General features: G+C 41.0%; 1 pseudogene; it reads left to right on the forward strand.

Moving 5' to 3' along the window:
• The first annotated feature begins 886 nt into the window (after window positions 1-886).
• On the forward strand, window positions 887-11,914 carry LOC129149064 (mesoderm posterior protein 2-like; annotated as a pseudogene).
• The last annotated feature ends 5,195 nt before the right edge of the window (window positions 11,915-17,109 follow it).

Raw genomic sequence — 17,109 nt, forward strand, 5'->3', positions numbered from 1 at the left:
CTATTCAAGTCTCAATAAACTGGATGATGCTCACCCACACTGGGCAGTCTGCTTCGCCCAGTGTACCAATCCAAATGCTAAACACATCCTCACAGACACTCCCAGAAATAATTTTAGCCAAATATCTGGACACCCCATGATCCAGTCAAGTTAACACATAAAATTTACTATCACATATATCTCACAATTCAGTTGTGTGTGTTTTTTTTTCATTTTAGAAAGATAATACTATATACTAGCATTAAATAACACCTTCAATGAATATTACATATTAATATTTCTGAAGCAAAATGTATGCATGTTCCCACCAAGTGGGATTTTTTTAAAGATTATAGGCATTATAAATAGCCTAATGTTTGTGTTTGTGTTTTTTTTAAGTTTATTAGATTTTAGGATTGTTGGTAAGGATTGCAGACCAATAGTCAAAAGCCATATTTACAATACTATGTCTTCTATCTACATGGAAAAGAATGACAATTTGAAGAGTTGTTTTGTGTGTTTTTTGGGGTTTTTTTGGAGAAGTGGGAGAAATGGTAGAAATACTTCCTAAGCCAGAATCTAACGAGAGGAGTTTCCACAGGAGCTCTTGGCAGGTTGACATACGCCCCTTTCCTTAGGAGAATCTGTGACTGTGCCTAGCCCCTGCCTGGAAAATCCAAACAGGGAGAGACATCATCTGGACGAGGAAGTTATGTGGAGAGGCATTTCTTCAGGATTTTTCCATTTTAATAAATCATTCCATACAAACCCCAAAATTCACAATATGTCAGCCCATTTTGGAGATGCCTAAAGTAGGGGGAGCCAGGCACTGGGCAAAGAAAGCCGTATGTGCCGAGGTTCTGAGGCAAGGGAGAACATTTTACTAGTAGTGTGTCTTCTGTGGACAATGTCTGTTATGGGCTTTGGAGCCAGAGTTCCTAACCTTAGTTCTGGCTGTGACTGTGAGCGAGATACTTGCATCATCAGCGTACTAGTGTTTCGTTAATGAAATAGGAGTAAGTGTGCTTATTTGACAGTATTATGTTTGAAGTAAAAAATAGTAAGGTAGCAAAATACTATCTTAGATACATTATTTTCCCCATGTTATTTTCTTTTTCCCACTTTTTTATATATGAACTAGAGGCCCGATGCATGAAGATTTGTGCAAGAATGGGCCTTCCTTCCCCTGGATGCTGGCACCACCTTCGTTCTGGCCAGAGCCACCTTTCCACCTTCCCACGCTGCCCGGAGGCCCAGAGCAGCTGGGGTGGTGTGGAATGCCCTGCCCCCAGCCACTCGATGCCTGTGTATGCACATTAACCCACCATATTTGTTGGGTTAATTTGCATACTCACTCCTAATTGGCTGGTGGGCATTGTGAAGGTATGGTCAATTAGCATGTTACTCTGTTACTAGTGTAGATCTTTCCCCAGAAGGTAAAAGGTTTCATCATTGTTTTAAGGAGAAGAATGGTTGCTACAGTGAAAGGGGGGGAAAGGATCAAGATAAAATCAATGTTTAGTTTGGTTTATTTTTTTTTGAAGTCCAGAACAGGCTTTTTAGAATAAAGAATGGGGGGAGAAAAAGGAAGAAGAAGTGGAGAAAGAGGAGGAAGAGGAGGACATGGAGAGCTTTCACAGTCAAAGTAATAATTTTGGAGACACTAGAAGAACTAGATCAGATCAGTCCACCCACACCTCCTCAGTGAAATACAGGTGAGTCACCTGAACTTACGGGAAAGGTTAGAGGAAGTTGATGGGTGGTGTGTGACTTTAGACCAGTTAACCACCACACATCCAAAATGGAAACCATCCTCACACACCACGATATTTTGAATTTAATTTAAAAAATCATTTTGCAATGAATATTATAAAAATAAATATATTACTCACAATTTGAGTGTTCTTGAATATTTTCAGCTGAAAATTCTCACAAAAAAATGATTTTAAAGTTGGTCAGGGAAGCCACTTAGGGAAAACATTTTTTTTTATAGACATGCGTGGCCTGTGAGGAAGGTCCACCACTTGTGTCTACAGACGCTTATGGCATAAAATGGGGAAACTAAATCTGAGGATCAGGTGGAGTGGACTTCCAGGGGCCTAGCCCTGGGAGCCTAGTGGAAGCCAAGCTACCACCAGGGGGCGCTGTTTACCCAGACAGAGAAGCTGTACTAGCTGCTCCTCTCCTCACTGAAGAGTATAGGCCTCCATTCAAGAGATGTCTCCTGGAGACTTAGCTAAGCTCCATGCAGGCTGCCTCTGGTTTATATGCACTCTCCTTTGAAGGTCCAGAACATTCCAATATTCCCAAAAGATAGAGGAGGTCCTCAACACCCGGAAGAGTGGGTGTGTTATAGAAGAGAAAACCCCAGCACTGAGCAGGACTTGGGTATACTGAACAGTGGGAAATTCTCTTCTACTGTAGCAACCATCATCGTCATCTTCACAGCCAACATAGAGAACTGACCATGTGATCAGGCACTGCACTACTGAACACATCAGTGCGCTGCATCAGTTAACCAGGATCGTAAGCTCCACACTACACCACTCTTAACAACTACACTCTACTCCCTCCCAGTTAAAATGAAGTTGCACATGTGGAGTATTTAACCCCGTGCCTGGTATATAAATTGCTTGTTTATAATTAGGACTTGGATGTCATGGGAGGTGAGGGGGAGAAATAGGGAAGAAATTGGTAATGTCCTGTAATACCAAAAGAGTAAAGACTGTACCCAGAACTTTTAAGGTTTAGATATCAAAGTTCAGAGAAATTTATTTCATTTCTCAGATGATGCATTTTTTAAAAATTCACAGAGTTCAGTCTTCTCACTTTAGGCCTGAACATAAGCAGATGGAAAAGGAATCTAAAGTTTCTCCTCTTGCTCAATGGTCCTTGTTTTTTAATCTCTAGGTGGGGAAAAAAACAACAACAAAAACAAAAGAAAAACAATAAATGACTGCTGAGGCGTAATGTTCTCACCCAATTTACTTCCTCTGTCTTCAAGGTCTCTTGGGACATCTCTGAAGCTGTAAACTTAAAACCTGCACCCCAATTAATTCAATAAAAAATAATAAATAAATAAAATAAATGAAAATTGAGCTTAAGTCTGAAGCAAAATCTTTCATCTTGAGGGAATAGCATATACTCAGTACCTACTGTGTTAATCTCATTCAAATCATTTCAAAGCTCTGTTCTTCTCCCCCCCCCCCTGTCTTAATGAATTTGTCTAAAATGAAACCTGATCCACATATATATCCTCTACACCAGTGGTCAGCAAACTCATTAGTCAACAGAGCCAAATATCAACAGTACAACGATTGAAATTTCTTTTGAGAGCCAAAAACCAACTTCTGCACATGGGCCACGAAGTTTCAATCGCACTGTACGTGCACACCCGCACGTGGTATTTTGTGGAAGAGCCACACTCAAGGGGCCAAAGAGCCACATGTGGCTCGCGAGCCGCAGTTTGCCGACCACTGCTCTACACTAATAAAAGAGAAAGATGCAAATTGACCGTACCTCCACTATGCCCACCAGCCAATCAGGAGTGAGTATGCAAATTAACCCAACAAAAAATGGCAGGTTAATTTGCATACACAGGCACGGAGCGAAGACTGAAGGCTGCAGGCCTGGCTCTGCTGAAGGCTGAAGGCTGAAGGCTTGGTTCCGCTGCAGCTCAGGTCCCAGGTGCCAGAGGAAAACCGGTGCCAGCAACCAGGGAAAGGAACACCTATTGCATGAATCTTCATGCAACAGGCCTCTAGTATATAATAAAAGCCTAATGTACTAAGTGTCCAGTTGTCCGGTTGGCCATTCAACCAATCAAAGCATAATATGTTAATGATATGATAAGGCCACTCAACTGCTCGCTATGACATGCACTGACCACCATGGGGCAGACACTCTGACCAGCTGGTTAGCTTGCTGCTGGGGTCTGGCTGATGAGAACTGAGCTAGTTGGGCTGAATATGCCCTGGAGCCCTGCCACGGTCCCTCCCTGGCTGGCCAACCTCCCACATCCCTCCCCAGCCCTGGTCATGCACTGGTGGGGTCCCTCGGCCTGGACTGCACCCTCTCACAATCCAAGACCCCTTGGGGGATGTCGGAGAGCTGGTTTCAGCCTGATCCTGCAAGCCAGGCTGAGGGACCCCACTGGTGCATGAATTTGTGCACCAGGCCTCTAGTATATCTATATCTATATCTCTCTCTCTCTCTCTCTCTCTCTCTCTATATCTATATCTATATCTATATATCTATATATACACATAATAAAGAAATATGCTAATTAACTAGGATGCTGTAATGGATTGACTGGACAGGAGGAGGTTGGGTGTACAGCATCAGGGGAATTGCAGCAGGGGCCTCTGCACACCTGCGCTGGGGGAGGGCCTGATCAGCAGTGACCACAGCTGCTTCAAGGGCTGGAGAGGAAGGCAGGGCCAGACTGGCAGCAGCCACGGCTGCTGCGGGGCCGAGGGAGCGAGGCAGGGCTGGACCAGCAACTCGAGGGTGGGCGGCACCACGCGATTTCAAATCGCACGCTGGGCTCCTAGTGTGTGTGTGTGTGTGTGTGTGTGTGTGTGTGTGTGTATATATATATAATTACAGTGGATTTAAGAAGTTCCTTTCCAAAGTACCTAGCAGAGCAGAATATCAAATCCTGAAGGTAGCTAAGAAAATACCAAAATATCAATATCAACAATCACTATCAACAGACCAAAAATCAGATGTGAGGACAGGTCATCAGCCTGAACATATAGGAATTAGAGTGAGTATTAGAAAAGTAGTTAGCACACTCTGGCTAGCAACAGGAATAAATAAAACATTGGAAAGATAAATTGTTTGACTAAATTTCAACCTTTCTGATATTTGTGTATGAATATGTATTTATGTGTGTGTGTGTGTGTGTGTGTGTGTGTGTTGTTTTTTTTTTTAATTTTTTTATTGATTTCAGAGAGGAAGGGAGAGGGAGAGAGAGATAGAAACATCAATGAGGAGAGAGAATCGCTGATTGGCTGTCTCCTGCATGTCCCACACTGGGGACTGAGCCCACAAACCAAGCATGTGCCCTGACTGGGAATCTAACTTTGACCTGGTTCATAGGTTGACACTCAACCACTGAGCCGCACTGACCAGACTGTGTGTGTGGTGTTTTTCTTTATTCCAACTATTCCTTGTGTTTCGGCATAGCCTTAAAGAATGTTCTCATTAACTTCTATGACTTATCTTGACATACAATTGTTAAACTATGGTTATTTCCTCAAATTTAATGGTTTTTGCATCTACACATGAAGTTGCATCCAGCAAGTCATAGAACCCTAAAGCAAACTGAAGAAAAAAAAGAAAGAAAGAAAAAAGCTATGACCTATGTAAAACAAAGTGGAATTTTTCCAACAAATTTATGCTTACAAAAAATAAAAATCTTCTAATGTAAATGTTATATGTGGCAATGGGTCACCATGGTTCAATTGTGGTATTTATTAGTTCCTTTAAGGTATTGTTAATTTTTCTATTTTTAAAGTCCCTATATAGTTGTAGACTGCAAGATGGTTTTATGTGATAATTTGTAAATGCAATAAAATGCTATTTTGAAAGTATTGTGGCCCCCTGCCTGTTACTGCCCCCAAAGGACCTAAATAAACTTCATCAATGAGCATTTCTTCCAATTGCTATTTACTAAATGAGAAACTTGAGCTAAAAAGGAAACTCTAATAAAGCCAAATTTAAAATTGCTGTGCTTTATTGTATGCAAGCATGACATTTAAATTAATAGCATCGATCTCTATCTCTTAGGACATATAGTACAATTTTTAAAATTGCAGATAGCGTACATTTATTTCTGCCTTTCTTTTCCTGATTCAGACACATTGTTACTGGAAATTCCTAAATTGTGACACTGCAGTTTTTCTACTCCATCCACGATTTTAAAAATTAACATGGATTTACATCTTTAAAGAACCATCAAGAAAATAAATAGGTTATCACCTATTCATTATCTTTACTTCATGAGCCAATAATACCCCTTGATGCTTTTCTTTTCTAAAGGAGTTCTGATTATGAAAAGGAAAACATGGGAAATGTGTTTCACCTATGTCAAAAAGTATCTTGGCTTCTGTAAGCTTTATAGGCAAGAGAAATAGTGCATATAAATGATAGCGCACCCTATGTTTTCTCTGGTTATGCCTAAATCCTTTGTTGATTATGGGCCATGTAACTCCAGGCAGACAAAAGAAAAATAACCTCCACCATGTTGAATGCCAGTCTGGGTGTTTATGAGTACCTCCTGCTGTGCTAAATGACTCAAACATCTGTCAGGTGTGCTGCAGTACAGCCACAGGAAAATATCAGTACAGGTTGTGCAGCTGGCCAAATGCTTTGTCTAAGACCTTGTCAATCCTGCTGACAGATGAGTTCAGGATTCTAATGAGTAAGGTTCTAAATATGTTTCTCTTTTGCCAGATCTCCGAATCACATCAGGAGGCACAAAGCTCAAGCAACTGGAAGGAATAAAATCATTTTTAAAGGACAGTACTTCTCCTGACTCATATAAATGTGTGGTGTTAAAGCTATCCTGGTGAGGTGATCTCCTACCTCTTTGTAATCCTCTTTTTGTAAGCTTCATTTAACAGACTAATTTTTGTTTTCTCAAAACAAATCAATTCTAAATAATTTGCAAAGGCTACTATGCTTCTGAAGACCATTAGTTACTGTTAGCCTTACATTTGCATAGGATAATGTCTACAATCAGTGGGTTTAGTGAGTTATATTTTAAGCTGTACTAACAGTGACTCAATCAGATGAAATTGTTTTGGTGGGATGGTATACATGGTATATGTGTTCTATTTAGATAACTTATAAGCAATAAATACAACCACTTTTCTCATGACCTTTCATATCCTAATATAAAAACTGAGTAGTTTTTTAATTGACTTTGGGAAGAACATATTGTCTATTATATATCAACTATTTGCTTAAAAATGTATAATATTCATATTATATTCTACATAAAGATATAATACTGTCCTTAATAATGTCCTAAAGGAGTTTTATATTTTGTAAAATGACAAAATTTACTGTTTTCAAATTCTACATAACACCTAACACAAATTCTAGTGAATTTTATTCCAAATAAGACAAAAATGCACCTTTCATAGGGAAATTGTGAGATGCAATAAAAATGATAAGCTATCAGATAGAACTTATAAATCAAACTCTTGTCTATTAAAAGTGTAACACAGCTTAATATAACATTTGGAAAAATCACTAGGACTATTATTTATTTCCAGGAAGACAACTATCATTTTAGATAATACCCTCAAAACTATAGAACCCATATGTGTTAACCTTTATAATTAATCCAACACAGTTTTGAGGCTAATGACTGAGCAGTATATCAAAAAAAAAATTATGGGTAGTTAGTATAGAGATTATTTATTAATCATAAAAGGGGGTTTCTGGGTCATTTATTCACCCATTCATTTATTTATTCACTAGAGGCCCAGTGCACAAAATTCGTGTGTGTGTATGTGGGGGGGGGGGCCTCAGCCCGACCTGCACCCTCTCCAATCCGGGAACCCACAGGGGATGTCCTACTGACGGCTTAGGCCCACTCCCCATGGTTCTCTGCTCTCTGTGGGGCCTGCCTGCTCCACACCTCAGCAATGGGCAAGCAGGCCCTGCTGGGTGCTGCCTGCGGGCCACGCTTGCCTGCTCCCAGGTCGCTGAGGCAAAAGCCAAGCAGATTCTGCAGTCTGCTGTCAAGCTGCGGGGCCGGACCTGCTTGGGGGTGGGTCTGCACCTGCTGCACCTCCCACCCTGGAGTTGCCTGTCCGGCCCTGCCTGACTACCCGGGCCCTGCCTCCCTCTCCGGCCCATGAAGCAGCCTCAGCGGCTGCTGACCAGACCCTCCCCCAGCGCAGGCACATGGAGGCCCCTGCTGCCCCACCCCCAATGCTGTATGTGCAACCTCCTCCTTTCTGGTCAACCCGTTACAGCATCCCAGTTAATTAGCATATTTCTCTATTATATATAGACATAAACACTATAGAAAGAGTAATGAATCCATAGATATTTCCTCTTTCCATTTTAAAAGTTCTAAATCCCTGATTTCACCATGTTGCTGATTGGGTCAATTCATAGATCAAAATTATATGTACATATCAATACATATCTGCAAACAATGTTTAAGTTGTGACAAGTCTTAACTCTTAGTCTTCAAACATTTCTACTGATTCAAGTTTTAAATAAAAGTTTTAGTGTATGTTTCTGTATATATATTTGTTATAAAACATTTAGAAAAATAGGATAAAGATAGGAATTAAAGTAAAGCCATCTATAACCCTACACTCACTTTTGTTGAGAATGCACCCCACCTTCACCTCCACTACACTGAAAGACCCTAAGTCAATTCACACACACACATACTCGTGCACGCACACACACACACACACACACACACACAGGCAATTCAAAAAGAAGCAAACCAAATGGCCAGCATATGACATCATTAAAGTGCTGTAGGGGGGAAAAAGACTGCTAACTAGATATGCTATATTCTGAAAACACATTTCAAAATAAAACATAAATAAAGACTTTATCAGAGAAAGAAAAACTTAGAGAATTTACTGCCAGCTAATTTGTATCATAACATGGCTTAAAGAAATATGATGCCAGAGAGAAACTGGGATCTACATCAAGAAATAAAAAGCTCTGTCCATGTAGTTAAGTTGGTTAGAGTATCATCCTGATTACCCAATGACTTATTGGCCATTTTAGAATACTCTGCTACATAACAGCAGAATATATATATTTCTTTCAAATGCATAGGAAACACTTTCCCAGATAAACCACAGTTTAAGCCCCAAACAAACAAACAAACAAACAAAATACCTCAACAAAGTTAAGAACTGATTTAGGCAAAATATTTCTCTAATAATGGATTAAAATTATAAATCAATAGCAATACAAAATCTTCCTCCCTCCCTACTTATCCTCTCTCTCTAGTCAATAAGTAATAAATTAATTAAATAAATAAAGACTTTTTTTTTTAAAGTCCTGGCTGGGTGGCTCAGTTGGTTGGAGCATCCTTCCATACATAAAAAGGTGGCAGGTTCGATTCCCAATGAGGACACATACCTAGGTTGCAAGTTCTATCCTTGACAGGCACACATGGGAGGCAACCTATCAGATCTCTCTCTCTCTCTCTCTCTCTCTCTCTCTCTCTCTCTCTCTCTCTTCTCTCTCTCTCTTTCTTTCTCTTTCCCCTTCTCTTAATCTAGAATCAATATATATATATATATATATATATATATATATCCTCAAGTGAAGATTAAATAAAAACACCATACTTGAAATTTCATAAATAAAGCTAAATATAAACTTGGTTTTTTTTTTCTTTTTAATTGTTCTAAAATATAAATTACTGGGAGAAACCAAGATGGTGGCATAGGTAAACACCTATACTGCTGCCTCGTACAACAATTTCAAAACTGCAGCTGGAAGACAGAGTGGACATCGTCCAGAACGACTGGAAAGCTGGCTGAGTGGAAATTCTACAACTAGAAGGAAAGAGAAAAGGACACTAAGACTCAGAGGAGCTGTGGAGGTGTGAAGACCCATGCACACGCGGAGAGGGTGGGCAGCTGAATACGCGACTGGCTTACACGTGGTGCGCGGAGAGGGCGGGCAGCAAGCACGCGGCTAGCTTTCTTATTCAGGAGGGAAACAAAACCTCCCAACTGCACTTAAATCCAGCTCCGGGTGAGACTTTGGATACCAGACTCATTCGGGAGAAACTGGACTGTCTGGCATTGGGCGAAACTCGAGAGCAGCTTTCTCTCAGAGGTGCGTGCAGCCATTGCCGTGGGACACTGAAACACAGGGGCCTCTTAGGGCAGGGCTGACGGGAAACCAAGGCTGTCTGCTCCACCCTGAGACTCCACCCCATCCAAGCTGAGCACAGAAGCTCTCCCAGCGGAGACACAGCTGATCCTCACAAGCCAATTGGCATGGAGGTCAACTCCCCCTAGTGATACTAACAACAATCTAGGCTTAACTACAACAAGACTGTGCACACAGCCCACAAAGGGGTGCACCAAGAGTGCCCACCTCAGGTAACTGGGGAGGCTGAGCCTCTGGGCCCTGCTAGGACACCTAGCACACAAAGCCACTCTATCAACTCAGGGAAGCAGCTAAAATGTGGAGACAAAGAGGCAGGCCACAAATGAAGGAAATGGAGGAAAGCAAAAGACTGGATATAGAGTTCAAAACCACAGTTATAGGGTTTTTCAAGAATTTCCTAGAAAAGGCTGATAAATTTAACGAGACCCTCGAGGATATGAAAAAGGATCAACTAGAAATTAAGCATACACTGACTGAAATAAAAAATATTATACAGAGACCTAAAAGCAGACCACAGGATTGCAAGAATCAAGTCAAAGGTTTGGAATACCAAGAAGCAAAAAACACTCCTCTGGAAAAGCAAAAAGAAAAAAGAATCCAAAAAGTGGAAGATAGTGTAAGGAGCCTCTGGGACAACTTCGAGCATACCAACATCAGAATTATGGGGGTACCAGAAGAAGAGAGAGAGCAAGATACTGAAAACCTATTTGAAGAAACAGTGACAGAAAACTTCCCCCACTTGGTGAAAGAAATAGACTTACAAGTCCAGGAAGTACACAGAACCCCAAACAAAAGGAATCCAAAGAGGACCACACCAAGACACATCATAATTAAAATGCCAAGAGCAAAAGACAAAGAGAGAACCTTAAAAGCAGCAAGAGAAAAACAGTTAGTTACCTACAAGGGAGCACCCATATGACTGTCAGCTGATTTCTCAACAGAACCTATGCAGGCCAGAAGGGAGTGGCAAGAAACAGTCAAAGTGATGAATAGCAAGAACCTACAACCAAGATCACTCTACCCAGCAAAGCTATCATTCAGAATTGAAGGTCAGATAAAGAGCTTCACAGACAAGAAATAGCTAAAGGAGTTCATCACCGCCAAACCAGAATTATATGAAATGCTTAAAGGTATTCTTTAAGAAGAGGAAGAAGAAGAAAAAGATAAAGATAAAATTATGAACAATAAATACATATCTATCAACAAGTGAATCTAAAAACCAAGGGAATAGGCCGGCCAGAGCTTCACCAAGATCGAGACGCTGCACCTGGCCATCCGCTACATCGGCCACCTGTCAACCATGCTGGGCCTCAGTGAGGACAGCCTGTGGCGCCGGAGCCCACTACGCAGCAATGAAGACGCCCCCTCGGGGCTGTCCTCTCTGCCCCGACAGCGGCCCTGCGCAGGCGCAGACGCTGACACAAGCGCACAGCCAGATCCTGGGCTCTGCTGCCCCCGCTGCGGGGTCTTGGGGGTCTCCGCCTGCCTGTCTAGGAGTCCCAGCAGCGGCCGAATGCTTGGGAAGCAGGATCCCCGACGTGGGTCCTTGGGTCTCACCCCCTTACTGTTCTGGGACGCAGTCGCTTCCGCAAGTGTCCCAACATAGGGCCCCCATGCGGCCCTTTGGACGCCGCCCGAAGCCGGTTCCGGAACGCAGACACCCGGAGAGCCCGGGACCCTGGCCGTGCCCTGGGCGCCGCCCCCCACAGCCCCGGAGCCTGCTGCAGTGTACCAGGGTATCTGTGTGTCTCTGGAGTCCTATCTGTTGCCAGAAACCCCACCCCTCCTGCCCGGCCCAGCATGCAAGAGACTGCAGCCTCAGACCCAGTGGGGATACTGGAGCCACAGTGCAGAGGTGCTCCCCAGCTCTGAGCACCAGGGACCAGACCCCACCTTCCATTTCAGTGACGAAAGCCCTCTCCAGAGCTCAGGCCTGCAGCTCAGTGGCTGCCCTGAACTTTGGCAAGAAGACTTGGAGGGGGGCCGCCTGAGCATCTTCTATATTACTGGCCTTGCCTGTCCCCTTTTCAGCTAGGAATCAAGCCTGTAGTGTGGGCACCCTCATTTGTGAGGTCGGTGGTTTTCAAACTTTCCTTTAGCCAGGGATCCCTTTTCCAAGTGATGCCTTTCACGGAAGCAGTGTTTGGTGGCCTCCCTTGCTGGCGTGGGGGCTGGGGCAGTGCCCTCTGCTCCTAGGCACCCCCCCAAAATGATCAGTGCCCTGAAGAGCACAGCCTGAGCTGCAGAAACATGGGGGCTGCTTGACCACCAAGTTGGCAGGGCTGGGACTGATGAGATGGATTGGGGGAGTGGGGTGGGCTGAGGGCAGACCCTTATATATTTGTGTTTAAAAAAATACAACACAGCCCTAGCCGGTTTGGCTCAGTGCATAGAGTGTCGGCCTGTGGACCAAAGGGTCCCGGGTTCGATTCCAGTCAAGGGCACGTACCTCGATTTCAGGATCCTCTCTGGCCCTGGTCAGTGCGCATGCAGGAGGCAACCAATCTATATCATTCTCTCCCATCAACATTTCTGTCTTTCTCTCTCTGAAAAAAATGTCAATGGAAAAACTATCCTCGGGTGAGGATTAAAATGTAAATAATTTTTTTAAATAAATAAAAATAAAATAAAAACCAAGGGAATAAAAAATCTGATGAACAGTATTAACTGGTGAATATAATAGAACCAGGGTCATAGAAAGGGAGTGGACTGACAATTCTCGGGGCGGGGAAAGGGGAGTGGGGGGTGCGGGAAGAGACTGAACAAAAAGCGTACACCTATAGATGAGGACAGAGGGTGTGGTAGGAACCTGGTGGAGGGGAGCTATGAGGGGAAAATAGAGGAACAATTGTAATAATCTGAACAATAAAGATTTATTAAATTTAAAAAAATAAATAAAAAAAATAAATAAAATATATACTAACCAAAGCAAAATATGAGCAGTGTATTTTGCATTATAACTTAAGTGCAAGTTCCTACAAGTATTGCACAATAGAGGAAAGGACGAAATTTAGAGTATCCTCTTTTGTTGTCCTTATATATGAAGTAGTTTAATATTATTTAAGGATAGAACCTGAATAAAGATGCATACTGTTCATTTGAAGGCAACCTCTGGGAAAATGTAAGAGTATGAAAAGTGAGATACTAATACAGTAAAAATGAAATCATAAACAATCCAAAGCCAGAAAAGGGGACAAAGAAACAAATAGCAGATAAAACTAATAGAAAACTGTTAAAAGGATGATAAATTTTAATCCAACCACATCAATAACATTAAAATAAAAGTATGGAAAAGATACATCAAGCAAACATATCAAAATAAGCATGGGGTCATCATATTTATAAGATAAAGTCAAATATCCAAGAAAAAGTAGTCCCAAATGTGTATGGACCTAAAAACAGTGCTTCACAATCCATGAGGCAAAACTGATGAACTGAAAGGAGAAATAGAAATTCTACAGCTGGAGACTTCAACACTTTTCTCAGTAATTGATAGAACAAGTAGCGGAAATTCGGTAACTACATAGAAGCCCTGACAATGTTATTAATCAAGTTAACTTATTGGCCATTTTAGAACACTCCACTACATAACAGCAGAATATATATTCTTTTCAAATGTATAGGAAACACTTCCCCACACAAACCACAGTTTAAGCCAAAAATCCATACCTCAACAATATTAAAGAATTGATTTAGGCAAAATATTCTAACAAGAGTAGATTAAAATTATAAATCCATAACGAAAGATAGGTGGAAATTCCCCAAATATTTTGAAATTAATCCAATTCCTATGGGCCATGAGGGTCAAAGAGATTATAACAGGGAAGTTTAAAATATTTTGAATTGAATGAAAACATAACATTAAAATTTAGATGATACAGGAAGTTAAAGCAGTGGTTAGAGAAATATGTGTACATTAAATACCTATATTAGATCAGATAAAATATCTTAAATCAGTGCTCTAAAGTTTCTACTGTAAGAAATTTGAAAATAAAAAATAAAATTAAATCCAAAACAAGAAGAAAAAAATAAAAGTGGAAATCAATGAAGTTGAAAAAAAAATAAGAAACATAATAGACACTAATGTTTCTTTGAGAGGTGTCTTAAAAATAGAAAATAAAATCATGCCATTTAATAAAAATTGAAAAATAAATAAAACCAAACACTTGTTCTTGAAGAAAAAGGTCACTAAAACTGGCAGGTCTCTAGCCAGGTGAACCAAGAAAAAAAGAGAAAATACACAAATTGCAAATGTCAAAAATCAAAGAGGCAATATTATAACACAGTGATGGCGAACCTATGACACGCGTGTCAGCACTGACACACGTAGCCATTTCTGATGACACGCAGCCGCTGAGGCGGCCGCATGCCGAGGATGAAACATTTGCTGCTCCTGAGGATGAAACATTTGCGAAATAATGTTTTTTCCTCAAAGTGACACACTACCCGAGTTATGCTCAGCTTTTTGGCGAAGTTTGACACACCAAGCTCAAAAGGTTGCCCATCACTGTTACAACAGGTTACTAGCAGAAAACTATACAAAATACTATACCCATCAATTCAACCACTGAAATTAAACAGTAAAGTTCCTTGATAGACTCAAACTCCCAAAACTCACCAAAGAATAAAATATTTCTGCGTCTATTAAGGAATAGGATTTATACTTTAAAACTCTCCAAAAAGCAAACTGCAGGCCCAGATCAAATTTTATTAGTGAAATTTCATCAACTGATCAAGGACCTTAATCTATGTTTCTATTTTAATACACTTACTTAAAATATATTGTTGATCCATTAACACTGGACTCACATAGCATTGTAAGTCATGTCTGAACAAAGCTTATCTTGCACAGTTGTTTGTATGGAAAAAAAACATGCAGGCTATGATTATTACAATAGCTTTATTAAGTACTAGTAGCCCATTTGCAGGAAAAATCCTGCAAGTGGCCACTGTGGCCGAGTGCGCTGCCGCTGCCGCCACCCTTGTGACTGCCACACCTGCACCGCGTGCCACTGCTGCCTGGACCACTCCGCCCCGCCCTGCCCGGCCCTGCCCAGCCAGGGCTTTCCCTCTGGCAGCCACCTTGCTTTCCACTTTTCCTCCCTCTTCCTTCTAAGTTGTCTTCAGTCTCCACTCCTCCCTCCCTCAGTGTATGCAAATTAACCGCCATCTTTGTTGGATAATTTGCATACTCACCCTGATTGGCTGGTGGGCGTGGCTTTGTCTGGTGGGCGTGGCTTGGGCGTAGCGAAGGTGCAGTTAATTTGCATATTACTATTTTATTAGGAAGGATGTTTTGCATACTCACACCCATAAACCTACTTTTGCCCTCCCCTACAACTTATTTGTCCTACTCAGCACAATAACACAAAACCAAAAAAAAAAAAAAAAAGACAGATTGGAAAGGAAGAAATAAAACTGTTCCATTGTCAGAAAACAAGATTTTTTACCTAGAAAACGCCAAAGAATCTAAATAAAAAAGGCAACTAGAACTAAAAAGCAAGTTTTTAAGGTTGCAGAGTATAAGGACAATATGAAAAAATCAATTTTGTCTCTATGTCACAATGAATAATTAGAAATGAAAATAAAAGTCATAATATACAATGGCACCAAATACCATATAACAGGTATGCATCTTACAAAATATGTGCAAGATCTTTATGCATAAAGTCATAAAGCACAAATTAGAAAAAATCAAATAGTATCAAAGTTAATGGAACAATCTACTAGTATACTATGTTCCTGATTAAAAACCTCAGTAAATGTTAATATGTCAATTCTTCCCAAATCAAATGTACAATGCAAGTTTGATAACAATTTCAAATTCGGTTTTGGGTGTGTTTTTTTTTAGAACTTGACAAGCTGTTTCTAAAATCTATTATGTAAAGGCAAAGAAACTAGAGTAGCCAAACAATTCTGAAAATTTGGATGACATATACACCTGATTTCCATACATACCATAAAGTAGGTGAGACAGTGTGGTGTGTGGTTTTGGCAGAAAATCGATATATACCAGTACATCAAGGAAGCACAATGGAAAGTCCAGTAATGGATCTACACATATATAGCTAATTTCCACAAAGATGCAAGGTCAATTCAATGCAGAAAGGGTTTTTCTTTTCACACATGGCTCCAGCATATGGAAAAGATTGCATCTATCTTCATATCTCACATTCAATACAAAAACTTCACCCAAAATGGATCACAGACCTAAATAAAAACATAAAACTTTATGTTGCTTGATAGAATGATCAAATAAGCTATGCCTTTCTGATTCTTGGTTATCAAATTATCCTCTCAATACCTGAGAGAGAGGTTAAAATCAACAATAATTTTGTAATTGTCTATTTCTCCATTGTCTTTTTTTGCTTCAAGTATTTTGAAGCTCTGTTGTGGTGCATGTACATCTATAATAACAAAAACATAATATGCTAATTAGACTGGACAGCCAAATGACCTTCCGGACAACCTTCCCCACAAAGCCAGGGCTGCAAGGGCCAAGCCCCTTGCACAAATTTCATGCATTGGGCCTCTAGTTCTATCTAATAAAAGAGTAATATGCAAATTAACCATCACTCTGCTACACCCACAAGCCACGCCCACCAGCCAATCAGGAGTGAGTATGCAAATTAACCAAGATGGCTGTGGCCACCTAGAGAGCAGGAGGCTTGGGTTTCCCCGGCAATGGAGGAAGCCAAGCTTTCTGCACACCCTGGTGGTCCCAGGCCTCCACTCAAGGCTGCAAAGTTTCAATTATAGAAGATAAATAAATCCCAACAAAAATGGCTGCAGCCATGGAGCAAGCAGGAGGCTTGGCTCCACTCAAGGCTACAAAGTTTCAATTATAGAAGATAAATAAATCCCAGATCCCAGGGCCTCCGCTTGGATCACCAGGGGGTGATCAGGCCTAAACAGGCAGTTGGACATCCCTTGAGGGGTCCAAGATTGGAGAAGATGCAGGCTGGGCTGAGGGACACACACCCCCATGCACAAATTTCATGCACCGGGCCTCTAGCTTATAAATAATTACAGTTCCTTCAAGTATTAACCCTATTATTATAAGGACATGTCTTTTATTATCTCTTGTAACCCTTCTGTTTTTGAGTCTTTTCTTATATTAATATAGCCAGTCCAGCTTTTCTAATCTTACTATAAATATAGTATTCTTTTCCTACTTCTTGTGTTCACCCTATTTGTGTCTTGTGTCTTATTATAGCCCTCATAGACAAC

This window comes from Eptesicus fuscus, chromosome 5 (assembly GCF_027574615.1).
Source record: "Eptesicus fuscus isolate TK198812 chromosome 5, DD_ASM_mEF_20220401, whole genome shotgun sequence".
NCBI lineage: Eukaryota > Metazoa > Chordata > Mammalia > Chiroptera > Vespertilionidae > Eptesicus > Eptesicus fuscus.